Consider the following 23,123-nt stretch of genomic DNA (forward strand, 5'->3'; position numbering starts at 1 on the left):
TAATTACCAACATCATTGATAGAGAACCAGATGTAAACAACAGACGCATCAGAGGTAATTTAAATCGGACGACGAGGAACCCAAATCATCAACAGAGACAAAGGCGTCCACCAACTCACATTGGCTCTCTAGAAGTATATCAGTTTAAAAACATATTTTATTCTAAAGGAGCTGTTTCAGCAGGACTGCCAAGCAGGTTAGTTTCGCTAATTGTTTTTTTTTTCGAAAAGAATGAATAATTCACATGTCGTATCGTTACGTAAAATACAGAATGTACATAATCTCCGCGAAGCCATAACAATTATTTCATTACCATGTATATCTCACATCAAGTCGTCTTCTAATACTAATACCGGTACGTGTCATTTTTAATTCCGCTTGACCAACTTATTCGCTTCACACTCAACGTTTCATCCCCTCTTCTTAAAAATCTACAATTCTGTTGTACAATTTCAAACATTCTTGTTTTGAAGATGTCGATATCTTGTCGCCCTTGCTTTAATAATTACTGCCTCGACTGTCAGTACTATGTTATCTAAAACTTCAGTGCCATCCAAAAAACATCTACACTTGCACGCTTACTTTACGCGGAAAATATTCGGACGGTTAGTTTAACACCTATTTCCCGTTTAAAAGTCGAAACTCATCTCATTGTAAGCTTTAATATCATGTACATAAACACCACTGAATGTGTTTCACACTTGCTATATCACTGCATCTCGAACATCTTGACCTGGAGAGGTTCGTCGGAATCCTGTTTGAGCAGAACGATTTATAACAATGACGTCACCTTTATACAATAGGACACCGGTTTTTGTAGAGAGTTCGAAATAGAAATGGTTAGGTTTGTCAGTGTGTGCTCTAAATTGAGCTGTTTTTACTTCACAATATCAAATACCTCAATTTGTTTGAAATCTATTTTTTGTTTTTTGCGATCATTGATTGTCTTCAATTTTTAGTCGCGTGGAAACGACTCTATAGTTCACTATGTCGGTCGGTCGGTCGGTCTGTCGGTCTGTCGGTCCGGTATCACTATGCGTTTTATCGCTTTCTGACCTTATCTTGATATCAGTTTAATCTAGCTAGGTCAATTTTTCATAGTATATTCCTTATGGCCAGGAATCAATGTGGTTGTGTTTTCACGGTGCGCAATAAAAAATTACGCGGTCTACGCACGATTTAACGAAATCACGTTTGTAATCATATCTTCACAACCATGAATCACAATTAAATAAAATTTGGAACTTATAAATTTCAGGGCATAAATCATCATATGGCAATACAATTACGTGCGTAGCGCATGTAACGCATGCGTACGCGCGCTTTAAATTTTCAAAATTTATTTTCGATGAAATAAGAGTACATTTTTAAGCGTTTACAAAATTGCCATGAGTGCGCATATTTTTGCGCGTTAAATGTTGTTGCGTATTCTTTTTGCCCGATTTCTGTTTTCTTGACTTACTTTTCAACTCGAAATTACGTTATACGAGCACGTCAAAAGTGACAGGCTACGCACGTGTAAATTAAAAAATATAAATGTTTTTAAACATTTCAACATTTTTAAACATGTTCAGTAATTTCGGTCAGTATAGTTCACTATGTCGGTCGGTTGGTCGGTCTGTCGGTCTGTCTGTCGGTCTGTCTGTCGGTCCGGTATCACTATGCATTGTAGCACGCGACTTAATGGCTGTTGGCCTTGTTAATATTGGTTCTGATTTTTAAACCATCTTGAGAACAATGTGAGCAGAGTTTGGATTTGATTTACGCATTATCTTTCTGAGCTTAATTGTTGAATCACGTACAGCTATTACTGCATCGGAAAATTTTGCATATTAAAGTTTAACTAAAATACACCATATAGTACCCTGTGTTATCGGAGAAATATTCGGGAAAATATTACACACCTGTAAGTGTAAGTGCGCAATCATATTGCTTATAATAACTTTTAAAGCACGCTTCGGTATTGCCAATCGCAATGGTTTAGAGCAGGACGCCAAACTGTAGGATATAGCTTTAGGATTGGGTGCAAGTAGTGGTGGTAACTGCTGTAACATCAACGGGGCTTAATTTTAACGAGAACACGGGGTAACCACACATTTATCAAGAAACATGCTCTTGATCATCATTTTTTAAATACGATGTATTTATAATTATATGGACCTCAACAAAATCCATCTAAAGTACCAGCAGCATTGGTTGACAAACCCTTAATCTTCGATCACATACTGACCGTCATTAAGCTTTATAACCAGTCACATCAATGAGGAACTTAATTACACACTGCATTGTTTGCAAACTGGTAAGTAATACAACCCAACAACACTGTCATGATGTAATTAGGAAAAGAAGGAACAAAAATGGCTTCTTTCATTGAAACATCAATTTTAATTGATGTTTCAATAAAAATACATACAGGAGCTATTTTGGCTTGGTATTATGTACAAAAGCCCTAGAAAACATCTTATTTTATTGTTTTAGTTTTCTACAGAAATAATATAACTTTTGATTTCATATTTTAAACACGATATTATTTTGTATTCGAGTATTATAATGCAGTATGTATAATTTTTCAATACAGGTAGTTTTTTTTTTGTCTACTTGCTTAATTTCTGTTGCAAAACGGTGTGATGGAAATGTTGCTTTCCACGTAAACGTACTGTAAGTGCAGATATTAGAGAGGTTTCGCAATCTTACGAATACGATAACGAAAACCTGCTGGAGTTTTGGAGAACCAAGAATGCGTAAAAAAATGATGCTTCGACATGCTTATGCGTGGGCTGAAGACAAAATATTAGTCCTAAATTGAATTGGCTTGTTTTTATTATAATTTATAGTTTACTTAAAGTTATTATTTACACAATAAGTGAAAATATTTTGCTATAAAATTATGATTACGTTATTGTGAACCTTTTGTTATCGTTAAATTTATAAACACAGTTCAACAATTGTTAACACATATTTTATTCCTATTCATGTCAATCAAATTTCATTAAACTAAAATGTTTCGATTTCCCCTTTTTCTACCAAATCGGAATTGGAAAACCTTATTCTTTATGGTAATAATTATTATGTATGTATTATTACACTGTATAATCGATGAAGGAAACATTCATGTGTAAATATACAAAAAAAAATATATATATATATATATTCTCATCCGTTTAGTTTATAATTTATTCAGTGTATAGGCTTCACTGGTAATTGTCTTAAAATAAGTGCAAAGTACAACAATTTAGACAAAACAGTACGGTATTCAGTACATTCAGTTCCTCAATAACTGTTACGGAGCCTATTTGTACAAAAGATGGTGGACCGGTAACGTACACCTTAAACACAGAATGGATCTTATTTTCATTTTGGAGGAGATGGTAATAACAGTCCGTCATCGTTTCAGCAAAGATATCTCCGAGTTGGAATAAGAAACAACAAAACATATCCATCTAGTGCACTATTTTACGATGAAGTTATGTGGAGAAACCACTGTGATCTACTGTAGCTAAAGTAACCGATATTAGCTTCGATGGTTCACTATGGCAAGAAGCATTACTGTTTTTGATGATCAACTTTAGATAGCATGGTAACCAACGTGGTGATGTTGCAACATGTTAAGATGCATAGCCCTTAATGATTTATAAGAAGTAGGATTTTCTAAAAAGAAATACTTCAATAAAGAGTCATAATACTGTAGGTTGAAGCCTTGCAAGTACCAACACAAAGCGTTACTGGAATTCATCAAATCCACAAGATATAATAATGTTTGTAGTATCAACCTTGACTTCAACTAATGGATGTGCTGTCTATAACGCAAAAGCTAAATAGACCTATCATCCAACGTCATCTCTAAAGTGAAACTATTTGCCAATTATTGCATTCATAACACAATTCCAAGTACTGAAGACGTTGGAAATTGCAAACATACTTTGTAAGTGAACGAGAAAAAGATGTTAAAATGCTACTAAATGCTTTTCCGTGAGAGTTAAACACAGGAAGACACCAATCATATACGAACACCATCCTTTCTAGTATTTGAACTCAGTCAAGTTAGATTGGTCAACCCATATAAACTAAATCACAAATAAAGCAAACAGAATACTAAGATTGCGCAACATAAATCTATATAGTACAATTGTAGTAGGAATATTAAACTATAGCGTATAACTATCTTATTCGACCTTTAAGCTTGAGTAATGTTTTGGCGCTTGGCCAAATCACGAATCGGACATGTACATGCTAATATTTGCAGCTAAACACATAGCACAATAATACGAGGATGCTTCGATGCAACCGTTAGCCTAACAGTTTTTTGATTTTATGGATTTTAGCACCGTGACCTCTGACTGCAGTTGATACAAATTGTTGCTCATTGTTTTATTTAGCTTAGATATTATCCTATTATATGCCTAGAAGAATAGGAGTTAGGCTATGTTATATTATATAGGCCAGGAACTTTGTTAACGTCTGTGTTTTGTATGGTAAATAAACATATGCCCGTATTCTTAAACCGGACTTTAGTCGTAGTTCGAGCTAAAACTTGATGAATGACATCATTTTAATTCATAAACAAAACTTCAACTAAATCGGCGACAAAATCAGGCCAACCTCGACTCGACGGATTTTGATCGATGGCGCAGGCTAAATCGCCGACTAAATGGTATTTAAACGAGGTTTATAAAAAATATAACAGTCGTTGAGTTGTTATATTGGCCAGATATTGAAGAATGAAATATCTATTTTTATATTAGTTGAATTAAATATGCATTGATATAATGTTGATGCAAATCATGTTTATTTACAACCGTATACAAATTACATAATTTTCTTCGCGCAAGTCCGCGATGGAACGTTTATAGCGTTTTCTTGTCACGCTATGAAGTACGTGATTCGTCGCGATCATACTTTGTTGGAGGCCTATAAAATATGCAAGGTTTTGTTTGTTGTTAATGAAAAGTACTTTACTTTTAAATTAATACTGATCTTGTTTCTATAATAAACTATTAAGATTATTTTTCATGTATAGTCCTGATGCGTAAAACGTTTTGTTATAACAAAAACATCTACCCTTGCGCGTGTACTTTTCGCGGAAAATATTTGGACGTTTAGCTTAGCACATAAATTCTGATTAAAAGTATAAATTCGCACTACAGTGTGCTGCATCGACGGTCAAAAATAACCGTTGAACAAAAGGTCATGTAGCTAGATCATTACGTAATCTTCAACACGCCCGTTAATTAATAGAACCATGGAGAAATAAAGTAGCTATCTTTTTTCTCCATGATAGAACAAGAGAGTCTTAACACTATTATCGGGTCCTGAGTTGTAGGTCCAACTTGTAAAGGAAATATAAAGTTGATTGAGAATGTTTCAATGTTTCGGAAGCTTTACTGTACTTGTTTATTTATAAACTGCGTCATCAGTTATTTTTTTTATATTGAACTTAACTGATTTTAAATCAATTGGAGCTCATCAGTTATATACATTATAATGATTTCAGATTTGACAAAATAATTAAAACTGATTACATTAAATGTTTTATTATTTACATAAACAATGGTACGAAGACGTAAACTTATTGTGAACTTCTACATTTAAATTATATTATTAAGAGATTAATTAGACCTATTTCAAATAACAGTTCCGAATGATTGGATGTGTTGCTTATTTTCGAAATTGTCTTTTATTTCAAACTCACATAAACGTGCAATGAAATCTCCGTTATTAAACACATTATGTTTAAGCTTATTCAGTATTATTTAATAGTATTATTCAATTATTTATATATATGTGTTGTTCCTTTTTCTTCTTCTTCTTTTTACTTGATTAGATAAAACATGTTAGTGAGAAAATGCCAATATTTTAGTTAACATTTATCATCTAATGATATTATTTTAAGTATACCCACAAATAGCACTTTTTATGTATACTTAAATAGGTTGTTATTTTCGCATATTTGTTGCTGTTAAAATAATAAATATTTCACTTCAAAAACTTTCCAAAAACAGTGGTACACAACAATGACAACAAAAAAGATGTGAAAACAAACTCTATTTTACGTTCTTGTCACTATAAATATTTTGAAAGATTGAGTTGGAGGAAAAGGTGCGTGATGTGCAAAGGTAAAATAAAAAAAAGATATTTCAAAACCAGTGTTACACTGTAAAAATGATTTCGGAAAAGACACAAATAAAGCATTAATCAGCAATTATCACTGCCTACTCATCAACCAAACTACTGCATCAAACGTGCCGCAAAGCAAATATTCAATTCACAGTCATTCATTTTTTATTTTTTTTAAATAATGTATGTATTATGAAAACATTTCTTCTGGTTTCGATTCGTATAATGATATAAGTAGTTCTTTGATAGTAAACCAATAAAACTTACGTAGGCAAGACAGTTTCGTCTAGCTGTCAGCTTGACTTCTTCAGTTGCTATGATGCGTTATGTCTCCGACTGGTCTCTCCAGTCGTCGTCAGAAGCTGATCGTAAATGTGAGATAGTTGGTGCGCACCTTCGTCTCTATTCGTCTTTGTATTTTTATTTTGCTTTCTTATGCTGATGCTTTCTTTAATTTTACGTTTAAGCCAAACTTGTTCTTTGTGTAGTACCTCTATCTTATCCCTGTTAGGTATGTGGTTGTGTGTGGTCATATGGTCCGTGATTGCTGATTTATGTAAAATGGAGGACGAAACTTTCCGTGATGCACGCGTCTGTATGTTCTGTGTGTTTTCCTCAACATCTTTCTTGTGTTCTTTAATTCTGGTTTTGAGTGCCCTACCCGTTTCCCCAATATACACCATCTCACAGTTGGTGAAACCCACTTTGTAGACAACACCACAGGAATCCTCTTTGCATGCTTTATCTTTCGGTCGGACGATTAAGTTTTTAATTTTGTTAGATGGTTTAAAGTATGTTCGTATGTTATATTTTTTTAATGTTCTCTTGATTTTCTCTGACAGGCCTTATGGGATGGACATCGACCCTCTTATGTCTTCTGTTTCGGGTTGTGTGTCCGTTTTTTGTTTATCTTAGTTACGTTGTACCTTTCTAATCGTCCATGTAGGGTAGTTACATTGTTTAAGTGAAGTATGTATCTAGTCCGGTGGCAGGAGGGGGGAATCACCACCCGAAAGGGGACAAATTGCCATCCAACTTTTCTAGACCAGAATTTTCCGTAGATTACGAATATGGAAGGTAATCGATCAGGACAGAAAGCGTTTTCAAGATATAAGGGGTCAAAGTTAAAAATTGACCAATTACAACAATGTATTATGTATATGTATTATAACAAATTTATTGAAGCACAATTTGGTCTTTTATTACATTTTTATGATTATAAGTGTCTATTCAATCACCTTATGAAAATAAAATCCTTCGTAATTAAGGGTCAAATGTCAATATTGACCAATCATAGAATGTACCTATAAAACCAAATAAAAACTTATATTTATTAAAAATTGGATGTTTTCTCATCCTGTTAATCAATCATACTCAATGTAAAAGAGCGAATACATCATTTCATCAGTTGACATAAGGTCAAAGGTCAACATTTTAATGCACGTATTAGTTAACAAATAAATGCAAAGTTGTCCAAACTATGATATTGATGGTTTTACAAGTAATCAAATTATTTGATTAGTAAAGTTATGTTATTTCATTATAATTTTGATTAATATAATTATAATACTGTATTTAATCAAATTAGACTTTGATCAGGATAGGAAGCGAATAGGAAGAGATAAGGGGTCAAAGTTCAAAATTGACCAATTATAACAATGTATTATATACATATGTATTATAACAAATTTATTGAAGTTCAATTTGGTCTTTTAATACATTTGTATGGTTATAGGTATCTATTCAGTCGCCTTATAAAACAAATACTTTTCAATTAAAGGTCAAATGTCAATATTGACAAATCACACAATTTGCATATAAATCCAACTATGAGATCGATGTTCATAAATGTAATCACGTTATTTGATCTGTGAAGTTATGGTATTTTTATATTTTTTCTAGTGCGCATTATTTTAAATGTATTAATATAATACTGTAAAATAAATAATAAAATTATTAATATTATTAATATTATGACGGTTAAAATGTTATGATGTTAAAATGTTACGCTGACCTTCAATGATTTGCCACTATACAGTTGCATTTATTAGGGCTACAATATTCGTTTTTGGAAAATAAACTACTATTCATCAGAACCAGAGAATACCAATTCGTACAGGATAGGGCATAGGCAGATCCAGGTGGCCAAACTCAATCCACAACTCACTACACAGCCAGACCACAATTTTTATATAGCCACAGATAGTTTGGCCCATACAGGAAAGAGTTTTCCTGTACACAAAAGATTCTAAAATAACCCATATGGATTTGCCCGAATGAACCCTCTAAGGACCCTTTTGGGATCTCTATGTGGTGTGCTACATAAGGCCCTGTATTACAAATTAATATGGGGTAAATAGTTCATAGATGAACTATGGAAAATAAAACTAAAATGTTCACCCTCAATCTTTAAATAACATTTATGGATTTGCCCAAAATCACCCCATACTGTATGTTGGGGTGAAAATGTGGGTTCATAGAGATATAATAAATATCCCTGTGCACCCTCGATCATCCATAAGGAACATTTTATGGATTTGCCCAAATTAACCCAAGGGCCGGTCGTTCTCCATGGATGGACATTAAGCCCCATAATGGAAATATAAGGGGTGACAATGTGGGTTTATATAGACAGGCACATGGAATAAAGCTGCCTGTGCACTCTCGATCCTTAAGGAACCGATTTGGATTTTGCCTAAAATGAAACAACAGCAGGTCATCTATTTAGACCATTCTCTACTGTATGTTCAGTTCTACATTTGGCCCCTGTATCGGATCCATGCATTTGGCTACATAAATTACTGTGTTAGAAATATATCGGGTAACTAAAACTGTAGGTTCCAATATTAAGCCATGGGAAAAGCCTGTCTGTGCACCCTCAATCCTTTTAAAAGGAACCCATATGGATTTGCCAAAATGAACCAAGGATAACTTCTGAATTCTTCATGAACCGTACATTCCGTTTATTGGAGATAATACATGGATACCTGATTGAAATTGCTCAAATGTTTCTGAAAGACATTGTACTGTATAGTAGTAGTATTCCCCTTCCACACCTCTTTGTATTAAATCCGCCCGATAGGCTCTTATGTACAGGATTTCAAAGCAATAATCACACTTGTATTTTTCAATCAGTATAATCTATTGGATTGAATAAAAATATCTATTATAAACAATTTGCCGTTAGAAATCTCTATGCCATGTCGTTATTTAGATGAGAAAAACAGGTCAACGGTTAAAATTACAGAAAAATAGTGTTTCAGTCACTTTTTGAAAAAAAATGTTGCATTATGGCAAGTATAAACATATATATTGTGAACAATTTGATACCAAAATTGACTCCTTACAACAAATATTTATTGATTTATGTTTTTATAACCTTATTCAATTATGTCAAAGGTTAATAACCACACTTCCGGTCATTTTCAAGCAATATCATCTGTTACACTGAATATAAATGTATATCTTGGGAACAATTTGCTCCTATTTTTAATTCTCTCCGACCTGCCGTTACTTAGATATAGCAAAAAGAGGTCAAAGGTCATAATTGCTAAAAATGGGGTTTTCGGTCAATTTTACAAAGAAAGTTCTGTTAGAGCTAATATAAACATATACATTGTGAAGAATTTGACATCAAAATTCTCTCACTAGGTCCAGAATTTCCAGAGATATAGCATGTTTTTATATTGATCAATTTTGAACTTTGACCCCTTATATCTCGAAAACGCTTCCTATCCTGATCGATTACCTTCCATATTCGTAATCTACGGAAAATTCTGGTCTAGAAAAGTTGGATGGCAATTTGTCCCCTTTCGGGTGGTGATATCCCCCCTCCTGCCACCGGACTAATCATCTTAGTTTTGTTCTGTTTGTCTGCATTATTTTTCTTCGCAAGTGAAATTAATGTCATCATCGATTTTGTTTAAGTGTTGTAATAATGGTTGTGTCGCATCCTTGGGAATTATTGTTATAATGCCATCTACATACCTTTTCCATATCCTCGGTTTTATGTCGGTGTGAGCTGTAGTTATTGCCTCATTTTCCAGCCATTCCATAAATAAATTCGCAACAATCGGAGAACATGGACTACCCATGACCATACCTGAATTTTGCTGGTAGATATCCCCTCTGAAGCTGAAATATGTGGTGGTGAGTACCAATTGAAGCAATTCCATAATGTCGTTGATATGTAACCACGTTCTCTCTGATAGTTGTTTATCACAGTGTAAGCGTTCTTCAATTATTTTGAGAGACTTGTTGACTGGTGTTTTGGTAAATAATGACACTACATCATAAGAGACCAATGTTTCATTTGGCTGTAACTATCAAAGAACTACTTATATCATTAATGTATGTATTGTTTTATATTATTGTAATATTCGATGTTTTTTTTTTACTATTATAATGCCAATTATTATCCTATTGGAAATAAGGATTTAGTCGAAACCAGCCTAGTAATTTGAATTTGTACGCCTTGTATCATTCTCAGACCCCTTCTTTTACAACCATAGGGTCTAATAAAATTTCTAAGGTACTCTGACACTAGATTATCCGAATTATGAACATTCAAATGTCTTAAATTGAATTCTATAATATAAAGGAAGCCAATGAAGTTCGAAAGGAAGAGGTCCCGCTCTAACACTTAGTAACATCTCAAATATAACCTAGCGTTTTGTAATATTTTCAGTTTTTTACCAAAGATACCAACAAACTGCGTGTTACATTAGTCCAGTCTATAAAGGAACCAGTCGCATCAGCGCACGTCGTATATTACCTTAAACAGTTCTCATTCTGCATAGACCTCTTGCTCACCCTCTAGTAAGTATGGACGATGAATATTGTTTGAAAAAAACCTCGGTTACCATATAATTATTGCAGTGCTTGCTATTCGTTAAAATAAACCTAATCTGTTTGTCAGTGTCTATTTTAGACTATATAAGATGAGGAAGATTTTAAGAACCATGCTTATTATTCGGGGCGGGGTGGGTATTAGGGGTTGAGGCTTTCATTCGCGGGAGACATTTGTTGGTAAAATTTCATAATAAATACATTTTGTTGTTTATGTCCTTTATTACTGAATGTTAATTTCATTGATATGTATTGCTTTTGCTATCTGAGTGTTAAGTAAATGTATTTGTATGGGGCAAACCTTTATCTAACGAAATCTTCTCCAATTTGCTTTTGCTATTGGTGAATAAAGGAAAACAATCATGAACACTAAACTTAAGGATGTTACCACTACTACTACTCATCCTTCCTTATTTTAGCTCTCGTAATATAAAATCTTCTTTGACTGTACTTGAAAAAATCTACGTCAGGAAAAGACAATGTAAGTCGCTTTGTACAAAGGTGAACCTTTTTCATGATGTAACTGCTGCTGTCAGTATGCTGTTATTTACGTACCTAATAGAGCAACACCTTCCCCGCGATTAAGTGTACATTTAATGAAGAAAGAACAATACTTAAAACTGTTACGTAAAAAAGGCGAGCGGCGTTTATTGTAAGTAATATTTTAGATGAATTAATATTATCAACATGCACAAGTACCTTAAATTGATTTCTACAATGAAAAGGATTCCAATGAAAAAAATTGTGTCCTGCTCTAAAACATAGTTACACCTCAAATACAAGTTATTTGGTAAGATCTTGCTTGAAGGTATCCATTGCTTTAAAAGACAACGAAGTAAACTATCTTTGATAAATGACTTCCCAAAGTCAATATTAACCTTGACAAGGCACCGGTGTTCCGAGCCATAATTATGTGAGAGGTACGACCGCCATGCAGTTATCGACAGTACAGTCATCCTCGCTACAAATTACAGTATCTATAATATGACTCGCATTGTGGTTGGTTTATTTACCTATATTATTACCGCCACGCCCATTAAATTGTAAATAAAAAATTTTTTTTAAATCACACTGAATTATATAGCACCTGTTATTAATAATATTTGTAACACTTACATTGTTTGGAAGATCCACTTTAGCACCTGCCTTGAGCAAAATAGTGCAAACGTCTGTGTGGCCCTCTTGTGCAGCTCCATTTAAAGGCGACCATCCATCCTGAAATAATAACACACATAATGTTATAGAAGTAGTAGTATAGTCTTCTACAAAAAGCTATTTAATATTGTATTGAAATCTTTTCGATGTGATCAAGTAAAACTAACTTAAAAACCAGGTGAGGGCAAACAAATTCTATTGATCTTGCATTCCAATATCTATAGTGTCAACTATGTTTCATAATGTTAGTGATTTTATTTGTGTTACACGAGCTTGTTGAAAATATGCACTTTATTATCATGGGGATAGTTCAAATTACACAATTAAATCTCTATTCATTTGTACACAAATCTTGTAAATAGAGAGGCAATTTAAAAAAAACTAAAAATATACAGTGTGGTAACAAATTTTATCAGAGGACTAAATATAGTTAATACTTCATAGTTTTATTTTCATGCTGTAGCAAAAATTATCCACCGTATATCCACCATCTTTTTTCACCTTCTATGGAGTCACCGGACATGTAATTACACTAGGTTAAACTATACTTAACTACTGCAAAAAAGTCTTCCGGATTTTTATAGCAGAATTTTACCAAATTTTGTATTTGACCATTTTAAGGGAAATCCATGTGTTTTCGTCTTGATATCTATTACAATTATTTGATTTATGTACAATTAACAAGATATTATATTTAAAATTCATGCCTGTACCTGAGCTTTAACTAAAATAAACATTATTAACCTTTGATGTTTTCTTTAAGATAATGTATTGTATATGCATGCATTTGTTTTGCTTGTATACTATTTTGTTATATTGTAGGGTACTTTTGTACGTAGCATTTATATATTGCTAATTTGGTAAGAAATTGTGGTCCTTAATATGAAAGATGGCACTAGTTCTGCTGCCAGTTATTTTGCTACAATTATCAAAGAACCTATAGATACAGTGCACTGATTGGGTAATAGAATACTGTAGTTCAATACGAATAGTTTAATTTTACGACGGTTGAAAACTTCAACCTTGACATGACATAATAAACATTCTTTCTAACAGATTTCTTCTCGGGGTACGCGCAGCCGTCTTCTTTATATCTTTACTTAGATTGTATATTGTTTTCAATAAGCCGTGCGGAGGATTGAGGTAATGTCTCTTAGTATTAACAGGGAAGAGTTAAATTACGTAACTTAACTCTTCCCTGGTATTAAAGGCTAACACCGCGGCTTTAAAATGTATATTATGAATATAGATTGCTGAACCACCACTCATTCGTCCAAGACGGGAATCATTTATTAAGTTGTAATTTTCAAGATCTATTATATTCGGTTTATTGTCGTCAAACAAAGACATTGCAATTACTGTACATGTATGACTTAATGACGTTATTATTACAGTTGTAGACTATGTATAAATATTATAATGTACCGCGATGGGAAGCCGAATCGCAATAAAATTAATAATAATATTACAAGTAAAACTGAAAAACCACGAAATATCATTTTCTAACATCCAGTGCCCTAAAGGCATATGTTAACAATGATTACGGAATATATTACGAGAGGTGATGGACCTTTTCTTTGAACGTCAAAATAGTGCATTGGATATGTTGGGTCTTGCAAAATTAAAAGTGTTTCCTCAGTAAAGTCTCTTATAAAAATGAATCAAATTGAGATCTGCTAAATTATAAGTACTGTAGTCCTATAGGCCTACGTGAAGCATAACTACAAATACGTTCCAGCTAATTCTTACATGTGGTCCGGGTAAACTATAAAACAATGAATAATGAGAATTCTTTCAAGGACAGATTTATACCAAAAAAAGACGTACATGCCTAATGGGAGGGATAACACCAAAATATTTAGATTTTTTACGCAAAGGTAAAGCCTATTTGATATTAGGTTATTTTCCCTTTTTTCTGGGTTACTGTGGGTTGAAAATACTGTATGGGTTAAAAAGGTCGTAAGATGTTAGTTTATTAGTATAGAGTACTGCAAACCATAATATTAGGTAACATTGTAATTGAGGGCGTTTTATTTCACATGACAAAGCATCTGAACTCCCCAAAAACGTACCGTATCATAATGTAGTATTATTTTAAACATTGACATGACATAATAAACACTGAACGTTCTTTCTAACGTAGTTTTTTTTTTCAGATTACTCGGATGCTGTATTATTATTTATTGTAATGCGCCGTGTTCTTTTAAATCTTTAAAACTATACAATTTCATTTTATCAATAATATTGTTTGTATATTATACGTATGATGTAGTTATTTTTGTTTGTCATTGAAGTAATGGTAAATGTATAATTTGTATAGTGTCCCATATCGTTTATGAACGCGTTATAATTTTGATTCTGTTCTGGTTCGCTATGTGTAAAAGTGAAGTTCAAAATAATTAAAATGGTAGAATAAATCGTGATTATAATCATGAATATTGTCTCAATGTTAATATTCAAAGTAATCTTTGCTTTATTTTATATGTCATTTGACTAAAGCCTAAATAATATGAAAGCAATCTTTATAAAATATGAATATTTAAATAACTTTCTCTCTGGCCTTCCGATTTAAGTGAAGTATACATTATTTTATTATGACCTACAGTAGTACCGTTCCACCGCTATTTTTATTGAAGATAATCATTTTCCTTTGTTAGTCAGTGCTACTAATCACTATCACCTAAAATCATCGATAGAGAACCATATGTAAACAACAAACGTATCAGAGGCCATTTGATCCGACGACGAGGAACCCAAGCCATTAACAGAGACAAAGGCGTCCACCAACTTACGTGAATGGCCCTTACGTTAGACAAAATTGGTCTCTAGATGATATATTTTTCATTTCTTCTAAAGGAGCTGTCTGAGCAGGACAGTGAAACTGCCAAGAAGGTTAGTTTCGCTAATTGGGGTTTTTTTCGAAAAGAATTAATAATTCACATGTCGTACCGTTACGTGAAATACAGAGTGTATATAATCTCCGCGAAGCCATGGGAATGATTTCATTGTAACATGTATATCTCACATCAAGTCGTCTTCTAATACTAATACCGGTACAAAAACCTGCCTATGGTTGTACATCATTGTAAATCGTCAACAGACACTGTGCTACAGACAGTGTACTGTGTGTTTAAAGTACAGCATTTATAGCAGACACCAACGTGTATAACTTGCTATAGTTTTACAGATAGCACATATGGACAGTAGCAGAATCGGGTGCACCTTTATTAAAATAGCCTTTGTTACCCAGACGTGTAAAACTCGACTAAAGCTCGACTTCATTAAGTCAAACTGCAAACTTCTTCTATGAATCGAATTTGAAGTATTAGCTCGAACTAGTACTTTTTGAAGTCGAAGTTAACGACTAAATTTCGGTTTAAGAATAACGGTCGTAAATGGCTATTTAAATTATATGGAGTAGGGAAATATTATAAAGAGCGTTACCTTCGCAATAACTAAGAAGTTTTTTTTTTTACAAAATTGCTTCAATCGAGTTAAATTTTTTACCGCACCTTTTGAATTGGATGAATGTTTGCATACCGTATGTTGTACCGCGATGGTAAGACTCGCATAAAAATTAATAATATTACAAATAATAAATATTAATTTATAAAGATTAAACAAGTTATTACAAAATGTGACATCCATATTGTTACAAAACCTTGGTTAATCTGACTTTCCAATGTCAAGATTAACCATGACGAGGCACCAGTGTTCCGAACCATGTGAGGGATACAACCGTGCAGTTCTCGACAATTTAGTCATCCTCGCCACAAAAAATGGTCTGTAATATGACCCGCGATGATCTTGCTTCATTTAGGTATGTTATTATCGACACGCCCTTTAAATTGTAAAATTAAACACTTTTTTAAATCACACTGAATTATATAGCACATATTATTATGTGTGTAACACTGAAGATCCAATTTAGCACCTTCCTTGAGCAAACATCTGTGTGGCCGTTTTTTGCAGCCACATATAAAGGTGACGCTCCATTCTGAAATATTACAAACATTATGTTATAGTATTTTCTCTCTCTAAACAAAGTATTATAATATTGTCCTGGAATCAATACGATGTGATCATTTAAAAATGACGTTTTTAAAAAGTCACCATGATTCGATCGGAGTAAGACGCTTACACAACGAGCTCCTGAAACGCACTACTTAGCATACTAATTTTCTCTAGGCCAATCACGACAAGCCATGTCACGATCTACACGAGCAAATACCAAGCCCGCTGAATTCGAAAGCGAAGACCAGCTATCGTTTGAATCGTTTGTTAAAAAAAAACTTGAATCGATTTTAAAAGGCCAAGAATCTAATAAAGCTGAGCTTTACGAAGCAATATCGTTTAATTCTGCTAGAATAGATGCCCTTGAAGATGAAAACAAGGAATTAAAAACGACTGTCACAGAGCTGACAACAACAGTTGCTAATTTACAAGGTAGTACAACTGACCTGTTGACAAAAATTAACAATACGGAACGCTTTTCTCGTCGTAATAACGTAAGAATTGTTGGTGTGGAAGAGAACACAAAAGAAAACTGTAAGTTAATCTTTGAGAACATTCTTTCCGATTTTTTCACACTCGATCCCAGGCCAACAATCGAACGGGCCCACCGAGATGGTAAAAGTATGAACGGCAAGCCAAGGCATATCATTGCCCGTTTTCTCTCATACGCTTCTAAGATTGAAGTTATGAAACAACGAAGTTCTGCGCTAGATAGCCAGAAATTTTATATCATAGATGATCTTACTGCTGCCGATCTACTGGAAAAAAAGAAATGGAGATCACAAGTAAAAGAGATGTACAATAAAGGTACCAAGCTTCGTTTTACGGCTGGAAAATGGCGAAATTCAACTGGCATTCCGGTAAACTTTTCGAAATTCCATTGAAATAGTTCCGGTAAACTTTTCGAAATTCCATTGCCATACTAGTGATCGGAATGTTGTTGTAAACACTTGGACTGTCTAAGAAGCATTTCTTCTTTACAAATTCAATCCATTATTAAATTTTACAACAGACTAAGAATCTTTTATCCATTATTTTCCTTACATCTGCATACTTTGCTTAATTTGTATAAGCCTCTTGATTGATTTTACATAATAATTTTACAATAGCGTTTTCAGGAGTCTGTTCTCACATAATTGCATTGTCATAAGATGTTTAAACCACTTAAAACCATTTATTCACCTTTGTTTTATTGTTACCCCCCAATTCTTAACTTGTTTCTTTATATTTACGTTCTTGTACTTTTCTGTTTTTACGTAACATTACCAGGCATCTTTTATTACATACTATTGAATAAACTGATCACATTATGTATCGTTAGATATTCTCATGGACCCTTTTGACAATATAGATGCATTCCCATTTAATCACATTATTGATAATGATGAATTCTTCGCCCTGATTTATCATTTATCATTACTAATGGTTCGGAATCTCTTTTCATTGAAATCGATGCACAACCCAAAAACATAATCCTTGGAGTAGTATATCGTTTGCCTGAATTATCCATTAACACATTTAATAAAGATATCTCTAATTTAATTGACACCATTAATAATGAGAAAAAAACAGCATATATTTCAGGAGACTTTAATATTAACTTGTTAAATTCCAAAACACATAAAGGTACTTCTGATTTTGTTAATACTTTATTTCAATCAAATTATTATCCTCTTATTACTAGGCCAACTAGAATTACGCGTAATTCTGCAACTTTAATCGACAATATTTTTTGTAATAATCTATATGATAACATTTCTTCCGGAATTCTATATTCGGACATCTCGGATCACTTTCCTGTTTTCTTGTTAGTACATAAATCAGAACCTCTCCAACACCTGAAACCTAAATCAAAATATATATACATAAAAAAAGTCAATGATATTTCAATTTCTGCCTTAAGTAATGATTTGTCAAATGTTGACTGGACTAGTATTTATAACTCCAATGAACCCAATGAGGCATACGCTTTATTCAACGACATATTTAGTACATTATATAATAACAACATTAAAACCACTCGTTCCAGACGCAATATTCGGAAAGAAAAAAAACCTTGGATAACTAAATGCTTAATTAAATCTATCGACAAAAAACACAAATTATATAAAACATTTCTTATATCTAAAAAGCAAAAGGACAAAGATAAATATGTTAAATATCGAAATGTACTTACCAAAATCCTTCGTACTGCCCAAAAGAATTACTTCAGTGACAAATTTGAATTCCATAAAAATAACATCCAAAAAACCTGGCAAACAATAAATGGAGTCCTTGGCAAGAAATCTCGTAAACCGTTTCCTTCTCACTTTATTAACAATGACATTGAATTAAATAATCCTCAACAAATTGCAACTGAATTCAATAATTATTTTACTAGTATAGGGCCAAATTTAGTTAACAAAATACATGTGTCGGATAATGATAATTATACTTCTACCCTACCTCGTCCATGTGTGCACTCTCTCTTTCTTAGTCCTGTAACCGAACATGAAGTTGTCAGTATAATACTTTCCCTCAAAGATAATAAATCTCCTGGGTTTGATGGGTTTTCCAATAAAATTATTAAACGTGTTTCTAATTTTATATGCAAACCCTTAACTCACATTTTTAATACTTCTTTTCAAACCGGTATTTTTCCTGATTCTTTTAAAATAGCTAAAGTCATCCCTATCTACAAGAAAGAAGATCCTCATCATTTCAATAACTACAGACCAATCTCCCTACTTCCTTGTTTCTCAAAATTAATTGAAAAAATAATGCATAATCGAATTTCTTCTTTTTTAACTAAACATAACATTTTATTTAAAGGCCAATATGGTTTCAGGAAAAAGTATTCAACAGATCTTGCTTTATTAGATATTTTTGACAAAATTACAATTGCCCTGAGTAAAAATGAGTTTTCTGTTGGCATTTTCCTTGATTTATCTAAGGCCTTCGATACTATTAACCACGATATTTTAATTCATAAACTTTCAAATTACGGTATCAGAGGCCTTCCTTTAAAACTAATTAAAAGCTACCTTTCCAATCGTGTTCAGTTTACTTCCTTAAATCATTTTAACTCTTCCTATTCCCGTTTAACCTGTGGTGTTCCCCAAGGATCGATTCTTGGACCACTCTTATTCCTGATTTTTGTTAACGATATACCAAACAGCTCTAAATTACTAAATTTTATCTTATTTGCTGACGACACAAATATTTTTTTCTCTCATCCTAAATTAAATACCTTGTTTAAAATTGTCAATGATGAGTTACTTAAAGTTTCAAATTGGCTCAAACACAATAAATTAACTCTTAATACATTCAAAACGAACTATATAATATTTTCTAAACGTAAAATTTCAAATTCTTTAAATGAACAAATATACATTGATAATAAAATGATCAAACGAGTTAATGAAACCCAATTTTTAGGAGTAACCATAGATGCCTCTCTGACTTGGAAACTACATATAAATAAAATCAGTAATCTAGTTTCTAGAAATGTTGGAATATTGAACAAATTAAAACATATCTTCCCTCAAAAAACCTTATTAACCCGTGCACTTTGGATTTGCGCGGGAGAATCATTTAGAGCCCATACAAAATTACTTTTTAAAAGATTTAACGTTTTAAACATTTATGATTTAAATAAATTACAAGTTGCCTCATTTATGTACCGTTTATCTAACAATTTACTGCCTTCACATTTTAATGCTTTATTTACAAGAATTGACGAACGCCATTCCTATAAAACCCGATCCTCTGTTAACAATTATATCCTTGATAATTTAAATGTTAAGGCTCGACGATTTTCTATGTATTATTTTGGTCCCAAACTTTGGACTTCACTCTCAAATGAACTTAAACAGAAATCTTCCTTTTCTAGTTTTAAATCTAATTTCAAACACAAAATGGTGTCAGAATATGCTACATAAATTTTCGCCGATCTTTTATCCTTATTTATTTGGTGGTGATACATGGCATTAAATCCTTCACCCTGGTATTCAATAATCTCCGCTACATTGTATCGTTATACTTGTTATTATACCATATTTAATTATATTTCATATTGTACTCTAAATGTTATCATTATCCCTTTTATCATATATTATATAATTGCCTGGTTTATCTTAACTTCTATAATTTAAATTTTTTTTTATTTCTTTATTTTATGTACTTTCACTATTATATATTTATATTTTAGTCTACTCTGTAGCAATGTTAGTATACTTAGGCATACGGGAGTCACGACTTAAAGTTCAGTGAACTTACTGTGACTTCCATCCACCCACATTTAATATATGTTATGTTATGTAAATGTAAATGATATATATATATATATATATATAAGTGAGTGGAAAAAATAAATAAACGAAACGAAACGAAACGTTATAGATTTAAATAATGCTACATTGTTATAGGCCTATTCAATAAAAATTATCAACCATTGATGTTTTCTTTAAGATAATGTATTGTATACGTATACATTTGTCTTTCTTGTATAATAGACAAGTTCTATTTCCTCTGAAATATGATGTAAGAAGCATTTTTGGGTAGAAGCTGGGATCCACTTGATTTAGGATAATTCGACCTCGCTGATTACGAATATGGCGGATCCCAAGCAAAATTCGGCCATCTAAGCCCTTAATTTGCATAAATAAAAATGGCGGCCATTTTTTATAATTACCCTATATCTCGAGAACCACCATTCACAGATAATTAATTTTGGTGTCAAAATGTTTTAAATATATGTTTTTATATTCACTTTAATGACACATTTTCTCAAAAAATGGATGCAAGTCTTATTTCTGACATTTTGACCTTATAAGAACATTCAATTGAATATTTTATTTTATTTCGTAGGCTATTCTCTTGACCGCCCAGTCATATCAGCCTTTCCAGTTTGCTTCTGGTCTTTAGTGATTCATGACCTCAATTGACGTTTCCCTCCTATATTATTATACGTTTCATGTAACACATTATCAATTCCTTTAACTTTTAAAATTATATTCCTATGATGGATGTGGACAGTGGACATAATCAATGATAAATGTCATTTCGCGTATTATCATATTCATTCTCGGTAACAGTGTGTTCAGTTCTGTGGTGGGTCAAATCGCATACAATAAACATTTAATTGGCGGATGGACAAACATTGTAGTTTTATTTTTCCCTGTCCATACCTATATTTTTTTTATTTTATTTTATTCAGTTGACAACCAACTGCGATGAAACCGCCACTAACAGGTTGAATGTAAACATAATAAACTATAATAATACATTCAAATATGCAACAATAACATAAACAAAAATCGGAACACTATAGAGATTTAACAATTTTACCCTTAAATACATTTAAAATATCATAAAATAAATCAATATCCAAACAAGTAAAAAGCACACTATTAAATGTGTTAGGTAACCGCTGAAAATACCTGTTTTTTGCATTCAACACGACCACAAGCCGCACGACTGAACGGTGCAATGATGTTAATTCTCAATCGAAAAACAACAATTTAACTTACTATCAATCAAAACTCCCAAATCCCTTTGAAAATTAATATAATCTTATTCCTGATCATTTAACTTATATTTGGTTAAAATAGGCTTTCGCTGATTATACTATGCACAAGAAAAACCCGTCGTGTTATTTTAACATTCTTACTACATCAAGACGTAACTGAGATTTCACAACAAAAGTCCTAAGTAGCATTTCTGTTACCAATCTCAACTTTGTTGCCTCCAAATAATAACACTAGGTATATTACCCGGGTCGTTATATGTTGGGTTTTGTACATATGTAGGGGACACCTCATGAAACGTCACCAAAAACATGCATAATGCAGTAGTCATATGCGTCTTGCCCGGGTCTCTGGTTTCCAGGGGCGTGGTCATGTTATCGAGAACCATTCATATACACTCACTGGAAGGTGAGAGAGCAAAGCAAACGAATCTAGTTATTATAAATACGCTAACATTTACCTCATGGAAAACATTTAGCTCGTAGTATCATGAACGTGCGCATATAGCGCATCGTGGTGTTAAGCCGAATCACAAAAATATTAGTGAAACGCGTAATAACATTGCAGTAATTATTATTAATTCATAAATTTAATGAAAATATAATCAAACAAAACAATTGTTCTTGAAGTTGCTTAAGGGTTATGTTAAAAGAAACACATCGACTACGATTTATTTTTAAACAATGTTAATATATGTTTTGGTATCGGAATATGTCATATTTTCGATGAATTAAATACACTTATTTTAATAGCTACAAGATATATATTCAACTGTAACATTAAAGAAGACCCACTGTATTTTAATAAATTTAAAGTCACTGTTAAAAGAAATATTGAAATAGAAACAAATGTTGATTTGAAAATGATAATATGCATATAACCTAAAATTAAAAAAATAGGAGTATAGTCTACCTTTTAACTACCATGATATGTATAAATGTTTGTTTGATTGTGTTTTGTTTTGTATGTTGTTTTTGAGAACCATTTTTTGTTGTCTTGTTGCTACAGATGGTGGCGCATTGTTGTTTTTTTTTTGTAATTGAAATAATTTAAAAAAATATTACAAAGTGCGACAGCAGTTATTACAAAGTGCGACAGCAGTTATTACAAAGTGCGATAGCAGTTATTACAAAGTTCGACATCAGTTATTACAAAGTGCGACAGCAGTTATTACAAAGTGCGACAGCAGTTATTACGAAGTGCGACAGCAGTTATTACAAAGTATGAGAGCTCGATTACTACAAAATGCAAAGGTTATCACAAAGTGTGACAGTTTTGTCACCATGTGCGCACGACAGGTATTACAAAGTATTATGTGACGATTATTACAAAGTGCGACAGTACAAAGGGGGTTTACAGATAGTTATTATATATGCGATGTTTTTTTTTCAAGACAGTTTATCAGGAATCGACCCTATTGTTGTTATTTCTTGAGTTAAGTTTCGGGATCATTAATTTGAAAAATAAAGGTCTTGGTGAGCTCTT

This window comes from Antedon mediterranea, chromosome 5 (assembly GCF_964355755.1).
Source record: "Antedon mediterranea chromosome 5, ecAntMedi1.1, whole genome shotgun sequence".
NCBI classification, from domain to species: domain Eukaryota; kingdom Metazoa; phylum Echinodermata; class Crinoidea; order Comatulida; family Antedonidae; genus Antedon; species Antedon mediterranea.